Genomic DNA, 21,451 nt, shown 5'->3' on the forward strand with positions numbered 1-21,451 from the left:
TACGTCTGACTACTAGTCTGTGCAAACTGCAGGTGATGTGCTCTGTAGTAAGATCCCAGAAATAGGTCAGGCAACTTTGCGGTAACGTCAGGTTAAGAAGCCCATGAGGAGGGACGTAGAACATGCACTTGTACTATATACTCTCTTGAAGAACACGCGCGATTACAACTGCACTGCAAGCTACTAGGTTTGAGAGAATTCTTTTTTTTCTTTCTTTCTTTTTTTATTATTTTTTAAAATTTTTATTTTTTTCGGGTGTACATCATATTTCAAATTCTGGATACATTACATCATGTTCACCACCCGAACACTAATTATAGTGCATCCCTTCACATGTGACCCTAATCACCCCTTTTGCCCTCTCCCCTTCCCCCTTCCCCGATGGTAACCACCAGTCCAATCTCCAATGCTATGTGTGTTGTTTTTTTTGTCGGTTTTATCTTCTACTTATGAGTGAGATCATATGGTATTTGACTTTCTCCCTCTGACTTATTTCACTCAGCATAATACCCTCAAGGTCCATCCATGTTGTCACAAAGGGCCGGATTTCGTCATTTCTTATGGCTGAGTAGTAGTCCATCGTGTATAAATACCACATCTTCTTTATCCATTTGTCCCTTGATGGGCACCTAGGTTGCTTCCACGTCTTGGCTATTGTGTATAATGCCGCAATGAACATAGGGGTGCAAGTATCTTTATGCCTTTGTGTTTTCAAGTTCTTTGGATAAATACCCAGCAGTGGAATAGCTGGATCATATGGTAGATCTATCCTTAATTTTCTGAGGATACTCCAAACTGCTTTCCATAGTGGTTGCACCAGTTTGCACTGCCACCAGCAGTGAACAAGCATTCCCTTCTCTCCACACCCTCTCCAACATTTGTTGTTTCCTGTCTTGTTAATTATAGCCATTCTGACCGGAGTGAGGTGATACCTCATTGTAGTTTTGATTTGCATTTCCCTGAAGGCTAATGATGTTGAGCATCTTTTCATATGCCTGTTGGCCATCTGTATATCTTCTTTGGAGAAATCTCTCCTCAGATCTTTTGCCCATTTTCTAATTGGATTGTTGGTTTTTTTGTTGTTGAGCTGTGTGAGTTCTTTGTATATTTTGGATATTAACCCCTTATCTGATATGTGGTTTGCAAATATCTTCTCCCAATTGTTAGGTTGTCTTTTCGTTTTGTTGATGGTTTCCTTTGCTGTGCAGAAGCTTTTATTTTGATGTAGTCCCATTTGTTCATTTTTTTCTTTTGTTTCCCTTGCCTGGTCAGACATGGGACTTGAAAATATGCTGCTCAGACCAATGTCATAGAGCATACTGCCTATGTTTTCTTCCAGAAGTCTCATGGTTTGGGGTCTTACATTCAAGTCTTTAATCCATTTTGAGTTGATTTTTGTGTATGGTGTAAGGGAATGGTCTACTTTCATTCTTTTGCATGTAGCTGTCCAGTTTTCCCAAAACCATTCATTGGAGAGACTCTCCTTTCTCCATCGTATGCTCTTGGCTCCCTTGTCGAATATTAGCTGTCCATAAATGTGTGGGTTTACTTCTGGGCTCTCAATTTTGTTCCTTTGATCTGTGTGTCTGTTTTTGTGCCAGTACCATGCTGTTTTGGTTACTATGGCTTTGTAGTATAATTTGAAATCAGGGAGTGTGATACCTCCAGCTTTGTTCTTTTTTCTGAGGAATCCTTTGGCTATTCGGGGTCTTTTGTTGTTCCATATAAATTTTAGGATTCTTTGTTCTATTTCTGTAAAAAATGTTGTTGGAACTTTGATAGGGATTGCGTTGAATCTATAGATTGCTTTAGGAAGTATAGACATTTTAACAATGTTAATTCTTCCAATCCAAGAGCACGGAATATCTTTCCATTTCTTTGTGTCTTCTTTGATTTCTTTCAACAATGTCTTATAGTTTTCAGTGTACAGAGCTTTCACCTCTTTGGTTAAGCTTATTCCTAGGTGTTTTATTCTTTTTGTTGCAATTGTAAATGGGATTGTCATCTTAATTTCTCTTTCTGCTACTTCGTTGTTAGTGTATAGAAATGCAACAGATTTTTGTACATTGATTTTGTATCCTGCAACTTGACTGTATTCCTTTGTTATTTCTAAAAGTTTTTTAGTGTACTCTTTAGGGTTTTCTATTTATAAAATCATGTCATCTGCAAAGAGTGACAGTTTCACTTCTTTTCCAATGCGGATCCCTTTTATTTCTTTTTCTTGCCTGATTGCTCTGGCTAGGACTTCCAAAACTATGTTAAATAAGAGTGGTGACAGTGGGCATCCTTGTCTGGTTCCTGTTCTTAGAGGGATAGCTTTCAGTTTTTCTCCATTGAGAATGATATTTGCTGTGGGTTTGTCACATATGGCCTGTATTATGTTGAGGTATTTTCCTTCTATACCCATTTTATTTAGAGTTTTTATCATAAATGGATGCTGTATCTTTTCAAATGCTTTCTCTGCATCTGTTGAGATGATCATGTGATTTTCTTTCTTCATTTTGTTAATGTGGTATATCACGTTGATAGATTTGCAGATGTTGAACCATCCCTGCATCCCCGGAATGAAACCCACTTGATCATGATGCATGATGTTTTTAATGTATTGTTGTATTCGATTTGCTAGTATTTTGTTGAGGATTTTTGCATCGATGTTCATCAGTGATATTGGCCTGTAGTTTTCTTTTTTTGTGTTGTCCTTGTCTGGTTTTGGTATCAGGATAATGTTTGCTTCGTAGAAGGACTTAGGAAGCCTCCCCTCCTCTTCAACTTTTTGGAAGAGTTTGAGAAGGATAGGTATTAGGTCTTCTTTAAGTGTTTGGTAGAATTCACCAGGGAAGCCATCTGGTCCTGGACTTTTATTTTTTGGGAGGTTTTTAATTGCTGTTTCGATCTCCTTACTGGTGATCAGTCTATTCAAATTTTCTACATCTTCTTGATCCAGTTTTGGAAGGTTGTATGTTTCTAAGAATTTATCCATTTCTTCTAGATTATCCAATTTGTTGGCGTATAGCTTTTCATAGTATTCTTTTATTATCTTTTGTATTTCTGAGGTGTCCATTGTAATCTCTCATCTTTCATTTCTGATTTTATTTATTTGAGCCTTCTCTCTTTTTTTCTTGGTGAGTCTAGCTAAGGGTTTGTCAATTTTGTTTATCTTTTCAAAGAACCAGCTCTTGGTTTCATTAATTTCTTCTATTGTTTTTTTAGTCTCTATTTCGTTTATTTCTGCTCTGATTTTTATTATTTCCTTCCTTCTGCTGATTTTGGGCTTTGTTTGTTGTTCTTTTTCCAGTACCTTTCGGTGCACTTTTAGATTGTCTATTTAGGATTTTTCTTCTTTGTTGAGGTAGGCTTGAATTGCTATAAACTTCCCTCGTAGAACCGCTTTTGTTGTATCCCACAGATTTTGGCATGTCGTGTTTTCATTTTCATTTGTCTCCAGGAATTTTTTTATTTCTTCTTTGATTTCTTCCTTGACCCAATCATTGTTCAGTAGCGTTTTGTTCAATCTCCACATTTTTGTCGCTTTTCTGGTTTTCTTTCTGTAGTTGATTTCCAGTTTCATACCTTTGTGGTCAGAAAAGATGCATGGTATTATTTCGATCTTCTTAAATTTATTGAGACTTGTTTTGTGGACTAATGTGTGATCAATCCTGGAGAATGTTCCATGGGCATTTGAAAAGAATGTGTATTCTGTGGTTTTTGGATGGAATGTTCTGTATATATCTACTAAGTCCAGCTGGTCTAATGTGTCCTTTAAGGCGAGTGTTTCCTTATCGATCTTCTGTTTGGATGATCTATCCATTGGTGTAAGTGGAGTGTTAAAGTCCCCAACTATTATTGTGTTACTGTCTATTTCTCCTCTTATGTCTGTTAATAATTGCTTTATATATTTAGGTGCTCCTATGTTGGGTGCGTAGATATTTACAAGCATTATATTTTCTTGTTGGATTGTTCCCTTTATCATTATGTAGTGCCCATCTTTGTCTCTTATTACAGTTTTTGATTTAAAGTCTATTTTGTCTGATATAAGTATTGCTACCCCCACTTTCTTTTCTTTGCCATTTGCATGGAATATCTTTTTCCATCCTTTCACTTTCAGTTTGTGAGTGTCTGTAGGTCTGAAGTGTGTCTCTTGTATGCAGCATATACATGGATCTTGTTTTTTTATCCAGTTGGCCACCCTATGGCATTTGATTGGAGCATTTAGTCCATTGAAATTTAAAGTAGCTATTGATAAATACGTATTTATTGTCTTTTAACCTTCATATTTCCTTCACATGTAGTTGATCTGGTGCTTTACCTTACAAGTGATTTTATTGCCTGTTTTTTCTTGTTGTTGTTTTGGGTTTTTTTGATAATTTTTTTCTTTTATCTCTTTTTGTGGTCATTGCTTTCCCACTTAAATAAGTCCCTTCAGCATTTCTTGTGGAACTGGTTTCTTGGTGATAAACTCCTTTTATTTTTGCTTGTCTGGGAAGCTTTTTATCTCTCCTTCCATTCTGAATGACAGCCTTGATGGATAGAGTATTCTTGGTTGTAGGTTTTTTCCTTTTAGTACTTCAAATATGTCGTGCCATTCTCTTCTCGCCTGTAGGGTCTCGACTGAGAAGTCCGCTGACAGCCTGATGGGCTTTCCTTTATATGTCACTTGTGGTGTTTCTCTTGTTGCCTGTAGGATTCTCTCTTTATCTTTAATTTTAGACATTTTGATTATAACATGTCTTGGTGTGGGTCTCTTTGGGCTTCTCTTGTTTGGAGCTCTCTGTGCTTCCTGAACTTGGATGTCTGTTTCCTTCCTCAGATGAGGAAAATTTTCCTCTATTATTTCAACAAATAAATTTTCTGCCCCTTTGTCTCTCTCTTCTCCTTCTGGGACCCCTATAATCCGAATGTTAGCACACTTGATATTGTCCCAGAGTTCCCTTACACTCTTCTCATTCTGTCTAATCCTTTTTTCTCTTTTCTGTTCTGCTTGGGTGATTTCCTGTAGTCTTTCATCTAGCTTGCTGATCCGTTCTTCTGCTTCCTCTACTCTGCTATTGAGTCCCTCTAGTGAATTTCTCATTTTGACTATTCTTCATTTCTGATTGGTTCTTTTTTATATCTTCTAATTCTTTGCTGATGTGCTCACTGTGTTCATCCATTCTTCTCCGCATATCTATGAGCATCCTCATTATATTTTGTTTGAATTCTTTGTCAAGGAGGTCGCTGGTTTATGTTTCACTTAGTTCTTTTTCTGGTGTTTTGTAGTGTTCCCTTGCTTGGAAAGTATTCCTTTGCCTCCACATTATGACTCTTTCTCTGTGCTATTTTCTTTGTACTAGGTGAGTCAGCTATGGCTCCTGATCTTGAAGAAGTGGCCTTATGTATGAGATGCCTTATGAGGCCCAGCAGTGTACTTCCCTCTTGTCACCAGACCATAAGAACCAGGAGTGACCCCTTTGTGGGCTACTTGTGTTCTTCTGCTGTGGCAGGATTGCTCCCACTGCAGGTACTCAGGGAGTCTGATCTTTCCTTCTCTGGCCAGCTGTTTGTAAATCCAGCTTGGAGGGGCCTCAGCACTGTTGGCTCCAAAGTCTATTAGCACACTCTTACTGCAAGTGTCCTCTTAATTGGGTTGGTACCCAGTGTAGCTGGTTGCTAGGCTCGGGGGCGTACAGTTGTGATAGGCCTGAGGCCAACAAGGCTGTTGTCAGTTCTCTTAGGAGTGCAGCTGAGTGGGGCTAGCCCTTGGCATGGAGGCACTCACTTGTTTCAGGCTTTGGAAGGTGGGGCTGATCCTTTTTATGGCTATTTGTGAAGCACAAGTCTTCTGCTGCTGATAAGCCTCAGCCCCCTGTGGACCACGTACACTGTCAACACAGTCCTGGTCCATGTACACTTCTCAACCCCCTGGAGAATACCCCACCACCACACTGCAGAGGCCCCACCTCTGCCCCAATGCCCCCCACAGTTCACCTGGTCCTCACACAAGCCCTGCCCCACAGAGGCAGACACCCTTGCCTGCCTGTAGAGGATCAAGGCACTCAGTCAATGCAGGCTGAAAAGTAGCCTGAGGGCTTGCTGTTAGGTGGGGCCAGTCCCTGGGGCGGGTTGCCTGCCCTGGCTGAACTGGATTAAATCTGTGCTCTAGTGGGTGTGGCAGACCCCTGGGCTAACAGCCCAAGGATGCACCTCAATGGCCCCCACTGGTGTGTCCATATCAGCACTCCTGGACCAGCTCAGAACAACGGCCCCCACAATCTCAGTCTCCGGAGAGGATCCTCCTCTCACCGAGATGCCCCCAGAGCCCACCAGGTGAGTCTTGTTTCACCAAAGGACAGTCAGCCTTCTCTCTGGTGATTTTAGGTTGCTGCAATGAGTGAGTTTGTGCATGGGGAAAGACCCGCATCTTTTCGGCTTTCGGCCGATAGCTTTTCTGGGGTGTCCTTGCTGCAGTTAATAGCCAGCAAAGCCAGACAGTAAGATCCCCCTCTCAGTTGGGCTGAGTCTGAAGGATGGTTATAGCAGTATCGCCCCCGCTCCAGACCTCACTCCTCCAGGGAGGGCTGGTTCCTTAGGTTGGCTCCTGCCTGGCCAGCTGAGAAGCTCTGCTGCTCCCAAAGGTGGCTTTTTTCCTCTCCGGCCAGAGTTACTGCCCCTTCTGCTTTCGTCAGGACTGTCCCTTGTCGTGGGTGTTCTTTTTATCCAGTTTTCAGTTTTCAATCCAGGGTGATTCTTCCCAAAATTGTTGTAACCTGGTTGTGTTCGTGGAGGAGGCGAGTTCAACGTCTGCTCACAGCGCCATCTTGACCAGAACCCTCTGAGAGAATTCTTGATGAACCTCACTCTGGGGGTCCAACCTAATCTTTAACTAAGAAAGACTTATTCAGAAATTAAAACATAAATGTTGTAAGTACCAAGATTTAAAAAGGAGTAATAATATCCAGTGCTGGAGAGCACGAGGGAATGTCAATAATTTCTAATATCGCTTATGGAGTTTAAATGGGTATAGCCTTTTTAGGACAATTATAAAATTTTTATTAAAAGCCTTAAAAATGTGCTTTTTCTTTGACATAGAAAATTCCACTTAGAGGAAATTATCAGAAGGAATCAATAATATATGTAAAGATAATTGTACTATGATATTCATAGCAGCCAATGTACTGTCCAAAATCTCCAGTAATAGGGGTTTATTAAATTTATTATGTTAAATTTAAACAATAGAATTCCATATAGTAATGGGGAATGATGACGTATTGATATGGAAACAAATTCATAAAATGCTTTTTAGTGAACATAGTTTAATTAGCTCATAAAACAGTGTATGATGATAAGAAACCAGGATGATAAACCAAAGATCAACAGTGGTTATCTTTGGGAAAGAGGTATATTTGTAATTTCACCACATACTTTCTATTTTTCCCTGTAAGCAAGTATTAGCAAAGGTAAACTATGAAATGGGCGTGGTATTATATTACTGCAAATCATAAGTTATATAACATGTCATTTTCTATAAAAATTTCTGAAAAACTGAGTTACAAGTCACCAGTGAACTGTTTTCCAATCTCTTTTTCTTTTTGCCAGAGAATAGTTCCTTGTTATGCAGTAAACATGTTGTGTTTCAATGAACAGAAAGCTTTCTCTGCAATTCTTTACTACTTGTTCTGAACGGCAGTTTAATTTTGACAAGGATATATTATTTTGCCATTCTGTTAACAATTATTGGATATAATTAGCAGATTGGCTATGTTAGTTTTAAAAATGTCTTGGACATTTCCTGTAGGTTTTCTGAAAGGGCATTATAGCAATGACTAAAGTGAAATTAACAATTCAGGGCTTCAAATGGTCAATTCACACAAATAAGTCTGTTGGGTTCTTGTTTTGCTGATAATATGTTTTCCTATGAACTGCTTTTTTATCTACTGACAAGAATGCTAATGGTGTTACTATCTATATATTACAGCCTTACTTATTTTACTTAGACGATGTAAAATCAATTTAATTGCGCCCCTTAGAAGAATTCTGAAATTGGTATTTGTCCTGGACATGTTAATGCAAACATTGAAATTCTAACTTGCTCTTATACACAGTCTCCTGTAAATCCTTGGTTTCTCCCTTACTTTTCTGCAGAAAAATGAGCTGGGGTTTCTCTTATTGAAAAGGATCAAGTTGTTTTGTACTTGGAATATGAGAGATCACTCCCCAGGTTTAACTTGAAAAAAGTTTTCTTTTCTTTTAAAGAAGTAAGGTGGTAATCCTACTGGTACCTCCCCCAACCTAAAAACGTGCCATTTAACTTAAAACTGCCCGTTCAGCTGAGTAATGGTGACCTGCCTTTTCGTTGTGCTGATTTTCTTTTTCGCTAAGTGAGAAATGATGCTAATTGACTTTAACCTGAAAATTATCACTTAGTACTTTAATTACTAACCCCACAGTATAGGGTACCAATCTGACTTGATCATTCGTACTGCCCATTCTATCAAGTCCTGTGTAAACCATAAAAGAATGAATAATCTCTTTCTCTATCCTTGAACAAGTTACCAAAATAAAAGACTAAAAAAAGACTAGGAGGAAGATGAGAAATATATTTTATTTATTTAAAACATATACACTACCAATGTGCAAGAATGGACTGAGGCAGCTTACGATAAAGATAAAGCATTAGGTTTACAACATGTAGTGAAAAACGATCAAGAGCAAAATCAGAAGCCATAAGGAAGAGAGGGGAGAACAAAGTCTAAGATGATGACCCAAGTCAAACATTACATTTGTCCAGACCTTTCTAATATTCAAAAGCAAAGAAGGAAGCACGACAGGTCATAGTTCAATGTCTGTTGAAGAGAAGGACTGTAAATTTTCAGGAAAGAGAAAAATTTTCTTGCGGCTAAATCTAGGAAAAATTTAGAGTATAGATCCCTATTTAAAGGGTTTTGAATAATATAAGTGGCCCAAATCAAATGCCACCTCTTTCGTGAAGTCTTCTCTGATTTCTCTCCCCTTTCTTTAGAGCTATACTTGTTTTCTCTTTTCTCCTCTAGCACTTTATCTGTGGCACTCTTAAAGCCTTTATAACATTTTGCCTTTATTATTATTTATGATTTATCTTGTCATCCCTATTAGACTGTGATTTATCCTTTTATCCCTCCTATGCCTCTGTTCATAAAAGTAACTAGCATTTGTTGAGGGCTTTTACATGCTTTGTCCCATTTTATCCCCACAGTATCCATCTTTTATTCTTTTCACTTTAGAGCTTTTGTTTATTTTTTCTAGTTTTATTGAGACATAATTGACATATAACGTTGTATAAGTTTGAAGTGTACAACATAATGATTTGATATATTGTGAAATGATTACCACAATACATTTATTTAACATCCATCACCTCACCGTTACAAAATTGTTTTTCTTATAATGAGAACTTTTAAGATCTATAGTACTCTGTTAGCAACTTTCAAATATACAATACAGTATTGTTAACTATAGTTATGCTGTACAGTACATCCTCAGAATTTGTTTATCTTAGAAGTAAAGTTTATGTCTTTTGACCCCCTTCCTTCAGCCATTTTTCCCACCCCCATCCCCTGCCAATGGCAACCACCAATCTGTTCTGTTTCTATGAGTTCAGTTTGCTCTCTTTAGATACCACATATTTGAGATCATACACTATTTGTTTCTTCTATCTGACTTATTTAACTTAGCATAATGCCCTCAAGGTCCATCCATGTTGTTGAAAATGGCAGGATTTCCTTCTTTTTAATGACCGAATAATATTCCATTGTAAATATATTTTCTTTATCCATTCATCCATTGATGGACACTTACTTTGTTTCCATGTCTTGGCTTTTGTATATAATTTTGCAATGAACATGGGGGTGCAGATATCTCTTTGAGATAGTTTCCTTTGCATATAATACTGGAAGTGAAATCACTGGATCACATGGTAGTTCTATTTTTAACTTTTTGAGGAACCTCATACTGTTTTCCATAGGGGCTGGACCAATTTACATTCCCAACAGTGAATAAGGGTTCCCTTTTCTCTGCAACCTCACCAATCCTTGTTATCTCTTGTCTTTTGATAATAGACATCTTAACAGGCATGAAGTGATATGTTATGGTTTTGGTTTGCATTTCCCTGATGATTGGTGGTGTTGCTACAATACCTCTCTGAGTCCATACTCCCCACAATACTGTTATTGTCCTTGTTTTACCAATAAGCAAACCATGTTTGAAGAAACAGGAAATGATATGCCCAAAATCTCACATGTGATGACCAGTGGATTAGAATCCATGCTTGATTGATTACGAAGAGATTGCTCTTAAAGACTATCTCCAATTCTAGGAAGTACTTTCATCGTTTTTTTTTTTTTTTACCAGAACCTATGGAGACAGTCCGCATGTGGATTAAAAAATTACATTTTTCACTTTTGACCCAATTTGTGGGACTGGGAGGAAGGGGTTTGGATTAAGTGGTTTAGATCAAAGGGTTTGGATGAAGAAGTCATGATGAAATAGCCACCCATCCTGTATTAACCCCATACACTCTGATCTTCAGAAGTCTTAGAATGCAAAGATCAGAGTCATGTTTTCTTATCAGTCAGATTACACTAAGCTATGCTGCAGTAACAAATGACCCTGAAATCTTAGTGGTTACAACAACAGAGGTTTACTTCATGCTCACACTGAATGTCCATCATGGGTTGGCTATGATTCCACTTGATGATGCCCTCACTCCTATGCTCAGGCTGACAGAGCAGCTTCTATTTGGGTCATTACAGCCTGTGGCAGGAGGAAATGAGACATGGTGAACATAAACTGTCTCTAAAAGTTCTTACTTGGAATTGACACTCATTACTTTTGCCCACATTTCACTGGCCAAAGAAAGTCATGTTGATACTCCTGAGTTCAGCAGAGTGGGGATGTACAAAGCTTCTGCAAGAAGGGGCAACACAAGTCACATGACCAAACCTAATGTCAATAGAGTGAGATGTATAATCTTCTCACAGGGAAGTAGACCCCAGGGGCAGAAGCAAATGTTTTTCCACAATAATACACTCTATCACACTTTCCCATTGCTTGGCCATAGCAGGCCTACATATTCTAGCTTAGAGTTTTTTTTTATAAATAGTGGCAAAGCCATGGCCATTCTGATTAGGGGAGGGCAGGTATTAAAATAAAGTCATAGTGTCAGTTTCTTTCCATGTCTCTCTGCAAACCCACCCAGCCCTCCATGGAGAAATAATGTACAAGGTCTGCACATTGGAGTCTGCCAGACCTGGGCTCAAACCCTGACTTTACTGCATGCTTACCTGTGAGAACTCGGGCAAGTCTTTGAGCCTGTTTTCTCAGATAATGATGACTGTATTCAATAACTAGCGTCAATTAATATTAAAATATTTTTCCCACTGTCCAATTGCCACATCTCTTATTATAATTTAGCTTATTTCCGTCTGCTCATACTCAGTTTATATCACTTTCGTAGCTTTTCACACATTTAGAAAGTGTTATTTTGTCACCCCACCCCCTGCAACTTCCCAGCTTCCCCAAACCATGGAACATTATCTTGTTTTCCTTATTAGATCCTGAACTCTAATTGTTACACTCACTTATCTCTAGATTTTTATTCTTTCAACAAGTAGCCCAAAGGGAAGTGTAACATCTCCAGAAGGATATGAGGAATATTAAATACAGTGGGGAGATTGTTTCCTTGCTCTGAGACTGATGCGCATTTACATTAGATTTTATTAACCATGCTGTGTTGCTGAATTATTATTCTTTTGACGTTCCAGTTAACTGAAAGTGGCAGGAAGGGAAGGAGAAAGGGAGGACAAGTTATCAGAGCAGTCAGGAGCCAGAATTTACCTCCTCGTTGACAATCTCCTTCTCCCAGGATTGGAGGCCCCTGGTGGAGGCCTACCGCTTGTTCTGTGGGGAAATCAATCTGCCTTTTGTTCCCTCTTCAAGAGAAATTAACAAGGACCGAAAATACTGGCTATTGCCCTGAAAACATGGGGACCTGCCTGTCTTGCTTGGGTGAAGTCTCCTCTTTATAGATCACTTGCTTGTGTGTTTCATAGAAAGATAGAGTCACATACTGACTTTTCAGTGAGATAGATGTTATATATAGACAATTATGCTTTGATTAAAAAAACCTAATTTAAATGGACAAGGCAAGAAATGTTAAGTCTTAATGCTCAGGGATTTAGAAATAGGTTGTAATAAACACTTGCTTTTCTTGCTGTACATTACTGTGTTTATTGGGAATATGGAGAAAAGAATGCACCCTGAGGCAGATTATTCTTTCTGTTGGTTGGATAAATGAATGAGAATTTGATCCTGGGCTTGCTTTGACATCTTGGGTCATGAGGCCTCCAATTTAAGGTGGAGTAGTAAAAAGTTATGAGGGAGGGATAATCTCAGAGGTTTTGCAGACCACTGAACTACGGAAATTGGGCAAAACATTAAATCTAAGTGGATAGGAACAAAGAGGAATCTTCATGTATCTGACTGAGCATAAATCTAGGCAAGGTGATGTTTCAGTGTTCATCATTGATACGGGTCATGTGTCTATAGGGAGTGGGAGTGAGACTCCTGCTGGGGAGGCAGAAGCAGTTGATGACTTTGGTTTGTGAATTGTCTTTGGACTGGTTTCTGGGAAGACACAGAACTTGGCAAATTTTATTGTCAACATGGCAGGCAATAAAATTACCTTCTCAAGAAGGCCCCATTAATAAGACATTCCCTATCTTTTTAGACGGGTTTCAATTGTTTGAGGTCTCTCAATAGTTAAAGTAGTCACTGGGTTGCTGGGCAACCATTTGACAGCAGGATGCCTATAGACTGCAAAGTGTGAATGAAAATAGACCTTTTTAGTCTATTTGAACTGATTAGTTTGGTCGGTTTGACCAGTAGTTCCAAACTCAGCTGAAATCAGAAGATTTTAAAAAAAGGCAGTTGCCACCCCTCCCCCAGTGCCCCCCCCCCCCCCAGCGCCCCCCGGGACCCATGGAATCAGACATTCTGAGGCTGATGAGTTGGAATCTGTATCTAAAAGCTAAGTTTGGGAACCACTGGATTAGACTATGTGGCTAATGAAATTTGCTCTGCTTACAGACCACTTTATTGGTGAATAGAGAAACAGCAAGCAAACCAACATACAAAAATCCAGCAAAATGGTTCGCTATGTGTGAACTAATACCAGCTACTTCTAAAAGGGAAAGCCCTAGAAGAGCAACTAGAGAAATTTTGGTCTGTGGTTAATATTGACTATTAATAGAAAAATGACTACCTCTGAGCAGGACATTTTGGTCTAGTTGAAAATATTTATTGTCTGCAATTTGCTGGGCACTGTGCTGGTGTCTATGGAATATAAACATGAACTTTGATTTCTCTTTTTGTAGAGTTTGCAATTCAATTGCTATTTTGAAAAGGTCTAATTACTCTTTTGGAATATTATGGAGATCCTGGGATTATGGGATCAAGACCTATTCTTTTCAGATCTAATAGGTCATGTTGCCTTATTTGGTTGAGTGGAAAGAAGAAAGATCAAAACCACATTTGCTAACACATGTATCATAGACGATGTTGATACTCAAAACCGTGACACCCTTTTGCCTGCCTCCCACTCTGGAGCCTGGAAAAGCAGATACCAACATCCTCTGCTGCTGGACGTGGCCATGTGACCCACTTCTGGCCAAGGAGAGGGAAAGAGAAGTTTTCTGAAGGTTTCTGGGCAAGAGATTTCTCTTCTAGATCAAAAAGAAGTATACAAATTGCTCTACATTGCCTGCTGCTTCCTGCCTTTGAGGACATGTGACTCAAGTTGGTGTGACCACTCTGTTGCCATGGGGAAACACGAGGAGAACCTCAAAGTCACCAACTCAGAAACCTGCCACTGTTAAGCTTCTGAATCAGGACCAAAAATCACTCACCTTCTCTGTAAGAAAAACGAACCTTACATTATTCAAGCCAGTATTTGTTGGTTATTTTGTTACTTGCAACCAAAGAATTCCTGAGAAATATAATGCAGGGCATGTTCCAACTGTTGGCTTTATTTTAACCTTCAAAGTTTTAGGAAAGAAGTCCTTAAGTCCCTTTTCTGACTCAGGATATGGAATAAGATAGCACTGTGGTGGAATTTGTTGTTTTTGCCTGCTCAGTTTCCATTTCTCCCTCTTCTTGGTGGTATTATCCTGATTTCTCCTGGGGAGCTGCCCCTTTCTCACCCTCAGATCTTACAGTTTAGGGGCACTGACCCTACCCCTGACAACAGGATTGAATATGACTCTTGGGCTTGGCAAGTCAGAGTTTTGCACTCCTGTGATATTGTGACTGGTTCAGGGATAGGACCAAGAAACAGAGAGAATGAGATCATCCTAATGGCAGCGGTCAAACCCCTTGATCAGGAAATGCCTGAAGCCTGGTCTAAATCCAGAAATTAACATATGAGGAAATATATTCTTTCTGGCATAGGTAGTTTGAGTTAAATTTCTGATACCAGCAACCAAAAGAGGAGTGACTTCTAAGACCATGTCACCAGAACCACAGCATTTTCATCATCTGTGCTGGAATGTCCTAACAGAAGCTAGATGCCACAAATAAGGGATGCTATAAAGGGAATTCCAGTCCTCAGTGGGAAGTTAAAGTAAATTACCCTTAAGATCTCTTTCAATTCTCAAGTTATATGACGCTATAAACATCCTGTTTCTGGAGGGAGATATGGCATGAGAGGAGCATGGTGGCGTAAGGGATAGTCAGCAATCTGCTTTTGCGTAGTTCATGCTTGATAAATGCTAGATGAATGGAAGAGATTGTGGAGATTTGGGCATCATGGAAACAACACCAGACTGTTGGCCTGGAAGCATAGATTCTGATTCCATTTGAGAACTGGGTCCCATTTTAAACCCTGGCCAGCTAGATTGACCTGAGCAAGACCTTGGCCCATCATTGACTCAGTAAACTCATTTGTAAAATGGGAATATATCTTCATGGTTTAAAGGGAATCTTGGGAGAAGAAAAATGTAATGACAGGTAATTAATGTTTATTGAGGATCTCCTGTGGTAGAAGCTTTGTCTTTAATTATTTCAATTGTTACAACAAAGTAAAGAAGATGTTATCATCCCAATTTTTCAGATAAAATAATGGAAACTTAGGTAGGTTAATTAAATTTATCAGAAATTATACAGCCTATGAATGGATGAGCTGGGCTTTAAATGTTTCTGAGGTCAAAGGCTGAGTTCATATTTATCATGCCAGACTAGTTCGAGCTCCTTATTTTACAGACATGCTTAACCCTGAACAACAAATGGGTGACAAATCTGGTACTAGCCTTCATGTTTCCAGGCTGCTATACCATCTGCTAATAATATCTGCCCTGCCTGTTTCATTGGGATTATTGTTTGAAATCAGACAACGGCTAGGAAAGGGATTTGAAGGGTGTAATGTACTGTACAATATCCTTTAGAATCCTGAGCTTGAAAGCTCTCAGGTCTCTTTCTCTCTTTTTTTCTCTCCATCATTAGTCTTTGCTTCTCTCTGTGGGCTTTTTTCTTTCTTTCAGGCTGGTTATCTCAATGAAACTGGCTCTGCAGCAGCTGTTAAATCCTGGGCTCATCTCTTCCCAACTTTCCACACAGAAGAATTGGCTTAAACATATTTAGAGGCTTATTTGTCTCATATGACAAGAACCACAGATATAGGCAACTCCTAGGGTTGACGCAGTAGCTCTCAGGTGCCAGGGAAAGTGTTTTAACGATTCATTCCTAAATTTGCTTAAGTCAATAATAGTTTTTCTGTTACTTGAAGCTGAAATGATGTTACACCTGATTCAAGCTGACCAACTGAAGGACTATAGTAATTGATTCAGGCATGGGCACTTGACCCAAATCAGGTTAGACAGAGTCCTCCAGGAACTTTTGAAAGTGAATTGGTAAAGAAAAAATTTTCCTCTGTGTCACATGGCTATACTTAGCTGCAAGGGAGGTTGAGAAATAAGTATTTGGCTTTCCAGCCTCTAGGTAGAAGATGTTGTAGACATTGCCAGTGTCTACTATTATCCAGGTCTCCTCCACTTCCAGGAACACTTCCCTACCCCGTGAAGTGTGGTCATGTGGGTAGTTTTTCCTAACACGACACATACATGTGTCACTTTCAGGCCAAAGCATTCAAGAGCCATTGTGTGAGTCTCTGTGCTCCCTTCCACATCACAGCAAGCACAGAAACACATGTTACTATGTGGTTGTCACAAGACCAAAGCAGCCTGGATCACTGAGCCCTGGCATAGAGGCCAGCTGCCCTGGAGAATTGCCTAGCCCTGTTGTGGACTTGCACAGGTGGGAAATGAAGCTTTTTTATTTAAATCATTGAAATTTGGGGTTATTTGTTATCACAGCATAATTTACCTATCCTGACTAATATCGAAAGCAAGGGAAAGGAAAAGAGCATTGGAAATAGGTAATATGTGAGCCAACTTACAGTGTCTGCCAAAGGTGGGTCACGAAGTTCTTAATTAAACCATGTGTTAGAGTGAAGTAGGGGTGAAGGAATGAGTAGTGGAGACAGGACTACTATGACATTGCTGTGAGCTTGGCTACTACATACTGGAGTATGCTACAATTCTCAAATGGATTCTCCTTTATATTCATCCAGAAAATATTAAACACCATTCCAGGAAATTTCTAGGTCCTAAGGACTTCATGGTCAATAAGGTAGATATGGTCCTTGCTCTCATAGATTTTCTTTTAGGGAACTCAGCTGTGGAATGATTAATTACAAGTGCATTAAATGTCTCAAGAAACAAAAATGTTGTTGGAACCTGTAACAGATTGATTAATGTAGGCTAGGGGATCAGGAAATGCTTTCTGGAGGAAATGATCTAAACTGAAATCCAGCCAATGAGAGTATATTAGCTAGTCTCCCAGGCGGAAATGGGAGAAGTCTGTAGGCAGAGAAAACAGTGGAGGCTTAGCCAGAAGCTGAAAAACTTTGTCATATTCAGGAACCAAGGGATACCAGTAGGAATAGAACATAGAAAACTCAGGAAAAGCCTTAATAGGCCGTTATCATGGTTGATTCATTTGTATATTTTCCTCACCATTTTACACATTTTGGGGGCTTCCTACTCCTGCACCCTGTGTTCATTCTCCTCCTTTCTCTGGTAAATCTGTAAGAACCTCTGTGTGTACACTTTTCTTGGTCTTGCTTCCAGAATGTATTCAGCCCTAGCCTGCTTGCCTGTTTCCTTACTGTAACTCTTCTATCTCCCCCTTTCCTACCCCCTTTATTTCCCTCTTTAGGTAGCACAATATTCTGCCCAGGTCTTTGAATGGCACCCCCTTTGGTGAATCCACCTAAATATTTATGTTTCTTTTAGGGAAATTCCCATCTACTGGGGTTTTACTCAGGGGGCCCTCTGGAGCTTGCTGGGAATAGCACTTATGACTAGTGCTGGTGAATGGCTGTGGGCTGTCCCTCTGTGTCTTGTTGGCTAAATCCCTTAATCCTTCCAACTTCACTCTGTTGAAATCCAATAGTCCTGTGGCTGTATTCTTTGAACCCTTTTCTACAATGCCAAATTCAATAACATCACCTGGCAGAGCCAAACCGCCTCTGAGCTTGTTTGGGTTTCTTTCATTTCATAGCACATATTGCTTCTGTTTGTTTGATTTCTTGTGGAGAATTTAATACCGGCTGTAATCTGAATTTTGCAAAGAAGATTGACTGAATTCAAATTACTTGCGTGTAACAAATACCATCACCCTACTAAATTGCTATTTACGCTGTAAATATAAACTCAGATGCTTTTGGTTAGGTTGAATGCAATAATTTTAGAACCTTACCTAACGCATAAACTAGAAAACTTAAATTGAAAACAGAAAGTGTGAGGTGGATGAGACAAACTTTAGTAAGCAATTGCTCAGACTTCCTCTATTTTCTAAGGAAGAAAATGGTCAATAAGATATTACTTGCATCTTCTGCTTAACCTTTCGTGAATTGACTTGGCCAGTTGATCGACACCTAATGGGCTTACCTGAAGAGAAGCTGTGGCACCCAATCTAACCCATCATAGTCTCTATTTCACCAGAGGGTGGAAAGAATTATGTAGCAGTTCAGAAAGGTAAATCCAGAGCCCAAATGCTTTACTCTCAGAAGAAAAATACCATGTGGCAAATAGCTTATAGAGGAGTCCCAGTCAAAGTCTGTGTCTCATTTTAAGTGATTTTAAGATGTAAGATCTAGTTTCAGCCAGGCAGTGCCTCAACCGTTTGATAATATTAATATTATCAGAGAAGGTAAAGGAGAATTGTTCCTCTACTCACAACACTCCCGACACCAAATGTGTAGCTTTTCCACACTAAGAAATTTTCCAAGTTTCTGCAGACACCAACTGGGTGTCCTACAATTTAAATCAATTTTGACACTAACTATCTGGAGTTAGTGTCAGACCCCGTAGGTTAACGGTGCAGTACTACAAGACCGTCCCCTACTTCTGACACAAATCACAAGTAGGGGGTCCCTCGGTTACCTGCAATTTTGTCTGACTTGACTACAAATCAGGGGTTCCCACAACTTCCTCCTCAAGTTCAATAATTTGCCATAATGGCTCACAGAACTCATGGAAAGACTTACTTATATTTACTAGTTTAATATAAAGGATATTAAAAGGATACAGATGAACAGCCAGATCAAGGGGTACATGGGAGGGTCCTGAGCACAGGAGCTTCTGTCTCTGTGGAGTTGAAATGCACCACCCTCCTGGCACGTGGATGTGTTTACCAACCTGGATGCTCTCTGAACTCCACAGTTTAGGGTCTTTTATGGAGGTCTCATCATGTAGGCATGACTGGTTATTAATTCAATCTCCTACCCCTCTCCCCTCCCTGGAGGATGGGGGTGGGGTGGGTCTGAAAGTTCCAAGCTTCTAATCATGGCTTAGTCTTTCTGGTGACAACCCCCATCTTGAAGCAATTCAGGAGACCATCAAGAGTCACTCATTAGAACAGAAGATACTCCTATCACCTAGGAAATTCCAAGAGATTTAGGAGCTCTGTGTCAGGAAATAGGAGCAGAGACCAAATATATATTCCTTATTATGTCTCAGAAGGACATCCTGAATTCTTCTTTATTTGGTCTAACTACCTAAGGAAGTCTTCACTCTGTTTAATCAAAGATTCTTACTTTCTTTTTTTCTGTGTCTCCTTTTTATTCTAACACTGTAGTTTTCAAATTCACTTTTATTTAACTCCCAGTGCTTTTCCCCCTGCTTTTTTTAAATGAAGCTCCTATGTTCCAGTGAAGTACGCTCTGACTGGAGCGGAGTCGAAGGTCCAGGAGCCCCACTTTGCAGCACCCTCACCTTTCTGTTCTTGCAGTGGCTCCTAAAGAGCTCCATGGAACCCCTAATGTCCAGGAAGCATATTTAAAAACCACACTGTTTTTGAAGAAGAATACAAATGATTCAAATATCTGTTGGCTAGGGGGAGCTTCTTTTGCTATAGCTTGGATAGATTGCTTGTTTTTTTGCTCCCTCCTCTGGCAAGAGCGCTAAAAGTGTGTCTGGAACCCCGTGGACAACATGTTCCGGAGACGTTGGAACATGTTGGATCCCGGTTTTATATCTTGCTCTTTAAGAGCTGGTCAAGTTCTCCTGAGACGTGTTTGCCAGAAAGAGCCAAAGGCTGAGTAGCAGCTGAACCTGACATATTGAAAACCAAAGGAAACTCAGATAGGAAATGTCAAGGTATTGATTGAGTCTTTAAATATGTATGTATGTCTTATGTCTAAATTTTGAAAATAAAGTGAAGGAAATGAAAACAAAAATCTCCCCAAAACTCAAATATTCCCCCTGTATCAATCAGGGTCATTTTCACTTGTGTTAAAAAATTCAAAATACTAGCAAATTTCTGAGTGTTCCACATATGAACAGGATTCTTGTTTTATACGAAAGCTGGACTCCTTCCCACTTTAAAAAAAATGTGAATGAAAACTCTTCATTGTATATTGTTGGTATAAATCCTATCCCATATTGCGTGGTGGGGGGGCAATACTGTGTTAAAAGTGTGGGGAAATAATGCAGGACCATAGGTTTTATTTCTCTCTTGCTCTTTTCTCCTCTCAAGACATCAGCAGAACAGTTTGGAGGTGATATTAGGTGAGTAAGCTGTTCTTTTGAAACCTAAGGTACCCCTGGGTATTTATTATCCTACTGGACCAGGACCTTGACATTGTAGTAACAAAGGTCTTTTGATTTTATAACTTCATTAGCTTAATACCTAATGTAGTGGATTAACATGTTTGGCAACTGTTGTGTTTTGTTAAGCACTGAACACAGAAGCAGTAAAATCCTATTTAGCTTTATAAGTAATGGCATGGCTGTTCTTTTTCCCAGACTGCAAGTCTATGATTATCTTCTAAACGTTCTATCTCAGAAAATATTCCAGTATACTAACTTCCTATTTTTATTTTTTTAAGTTTTCTTTTTTCATGCTGGAGAAATTTTCAGCAGTCTCAGAAGGCTAATCAACTTTCTCTGCATGAATGAGCTTAATCTTCTTACATTTTAAATTTATTCCATTCTAGGAAAAAGTGTGTTTCCTATCTACCTCACATTTGGACCTGTATGAAAGATTCAACCTTGCTGCCATGGGAAGTTTTTCTCAAGGTGAGTGTATTTAGTGAATTAAATGAATTCATTTGAAGCAATAAAAACAAATTTGTATTTTGGTTCATGCATTCAATAGTATTTAATGAACACCTATTTGTCGAATGCCTGATCATGTGCTGAGTAGAACACAGCATTAAAACAAGGATATTTTATGCCATTAAATAGTTTACCAAAAGTTTTCCTTTCTAACTATGCCTATGCGTGTTGTGATTAGCATAAGAGAGTGTTGAAATGGAAGACTCAGTTAAATGGCTTAAGTCTTGTGATTAATCTCAGATTATTGCAAGACGTTACCTTATTGTTTTGAATGTTTTCCCACTGTTTAAGTAAGAATCAGTTTATGTACCTGACTCCTGATGGAGGGTGAAGCAATCTGGCTACAGTGCTGATATTTGGCTGGTTTGCACTTATATAATTATGTGGATAGTTCACGGTTGTGTCTGTTTTGATGGGTGAATTTGCCTGCCATATTGAATGTTGCATATTTTGAATATCATCCCTGACTATGTATTATTTTTTCTTGTATCTAGAAAAGTATAAGATTTATTTGAAAGGCTGTTGGGTCACTGTTAATATAAGGCAATCCTGTTTTTCAGGAAATTTCCTATTAATGGCAATTTAGAACTTAGGGCAGCCATCATTTTTGAATATCCAGAAGAAATATAAAATCTCACATTGAGAAAAAATAAATTGGAAAACCTCCCCCAGTGCTATTTTCTTAGTCAGTCCGGGTTGGTTTTTCTGCTTTGTCAAGAAAACCTCCCTCCCTCTTTCTTCTGTCAGTCTTCCTTCTGCTCTTTTTC

At 39.2% G+C, this 21,451-nt stretch overlaps 1 long non-coding RNA gene across 1 annotated transcript in view; it reads left to right on the forward strand.

Annotated features, from left to right (window-relative positions):
• LOC123279835 (uncharacterized) overlaps window positions 1-21,451 on the forward strand; it is a 346,739-nt gene that overhangs the window by 199,184 nt on the left and 126,104 nt on the right. Inside the window, exon 4 of the long non-coding RNA XR_006518141.2 lies at window positions 20,564-20,645. This is a non-coding gene — a long non-coding RNA (uncharacterized lncRNA). The remainder of the gene's footprint in view (window positions 1-20,563; window positions 20,646-21,451) is intronic.

Source organism: Equus asinus, chromosome 2 (genome assembly GCF_041296235.1).
Source record: "Equus asinus isolate D_3611 breed Donkey chromosome 2, EquAss-T2T_v2, whole genome shotgun sequence".
NCBI classification, from domain to species: domain Eukaryota; kingdom Metazoa; phylum Chordata; class Mammalia; order Perissodactyla; family Equidae; genus Equus; species Equus asinus.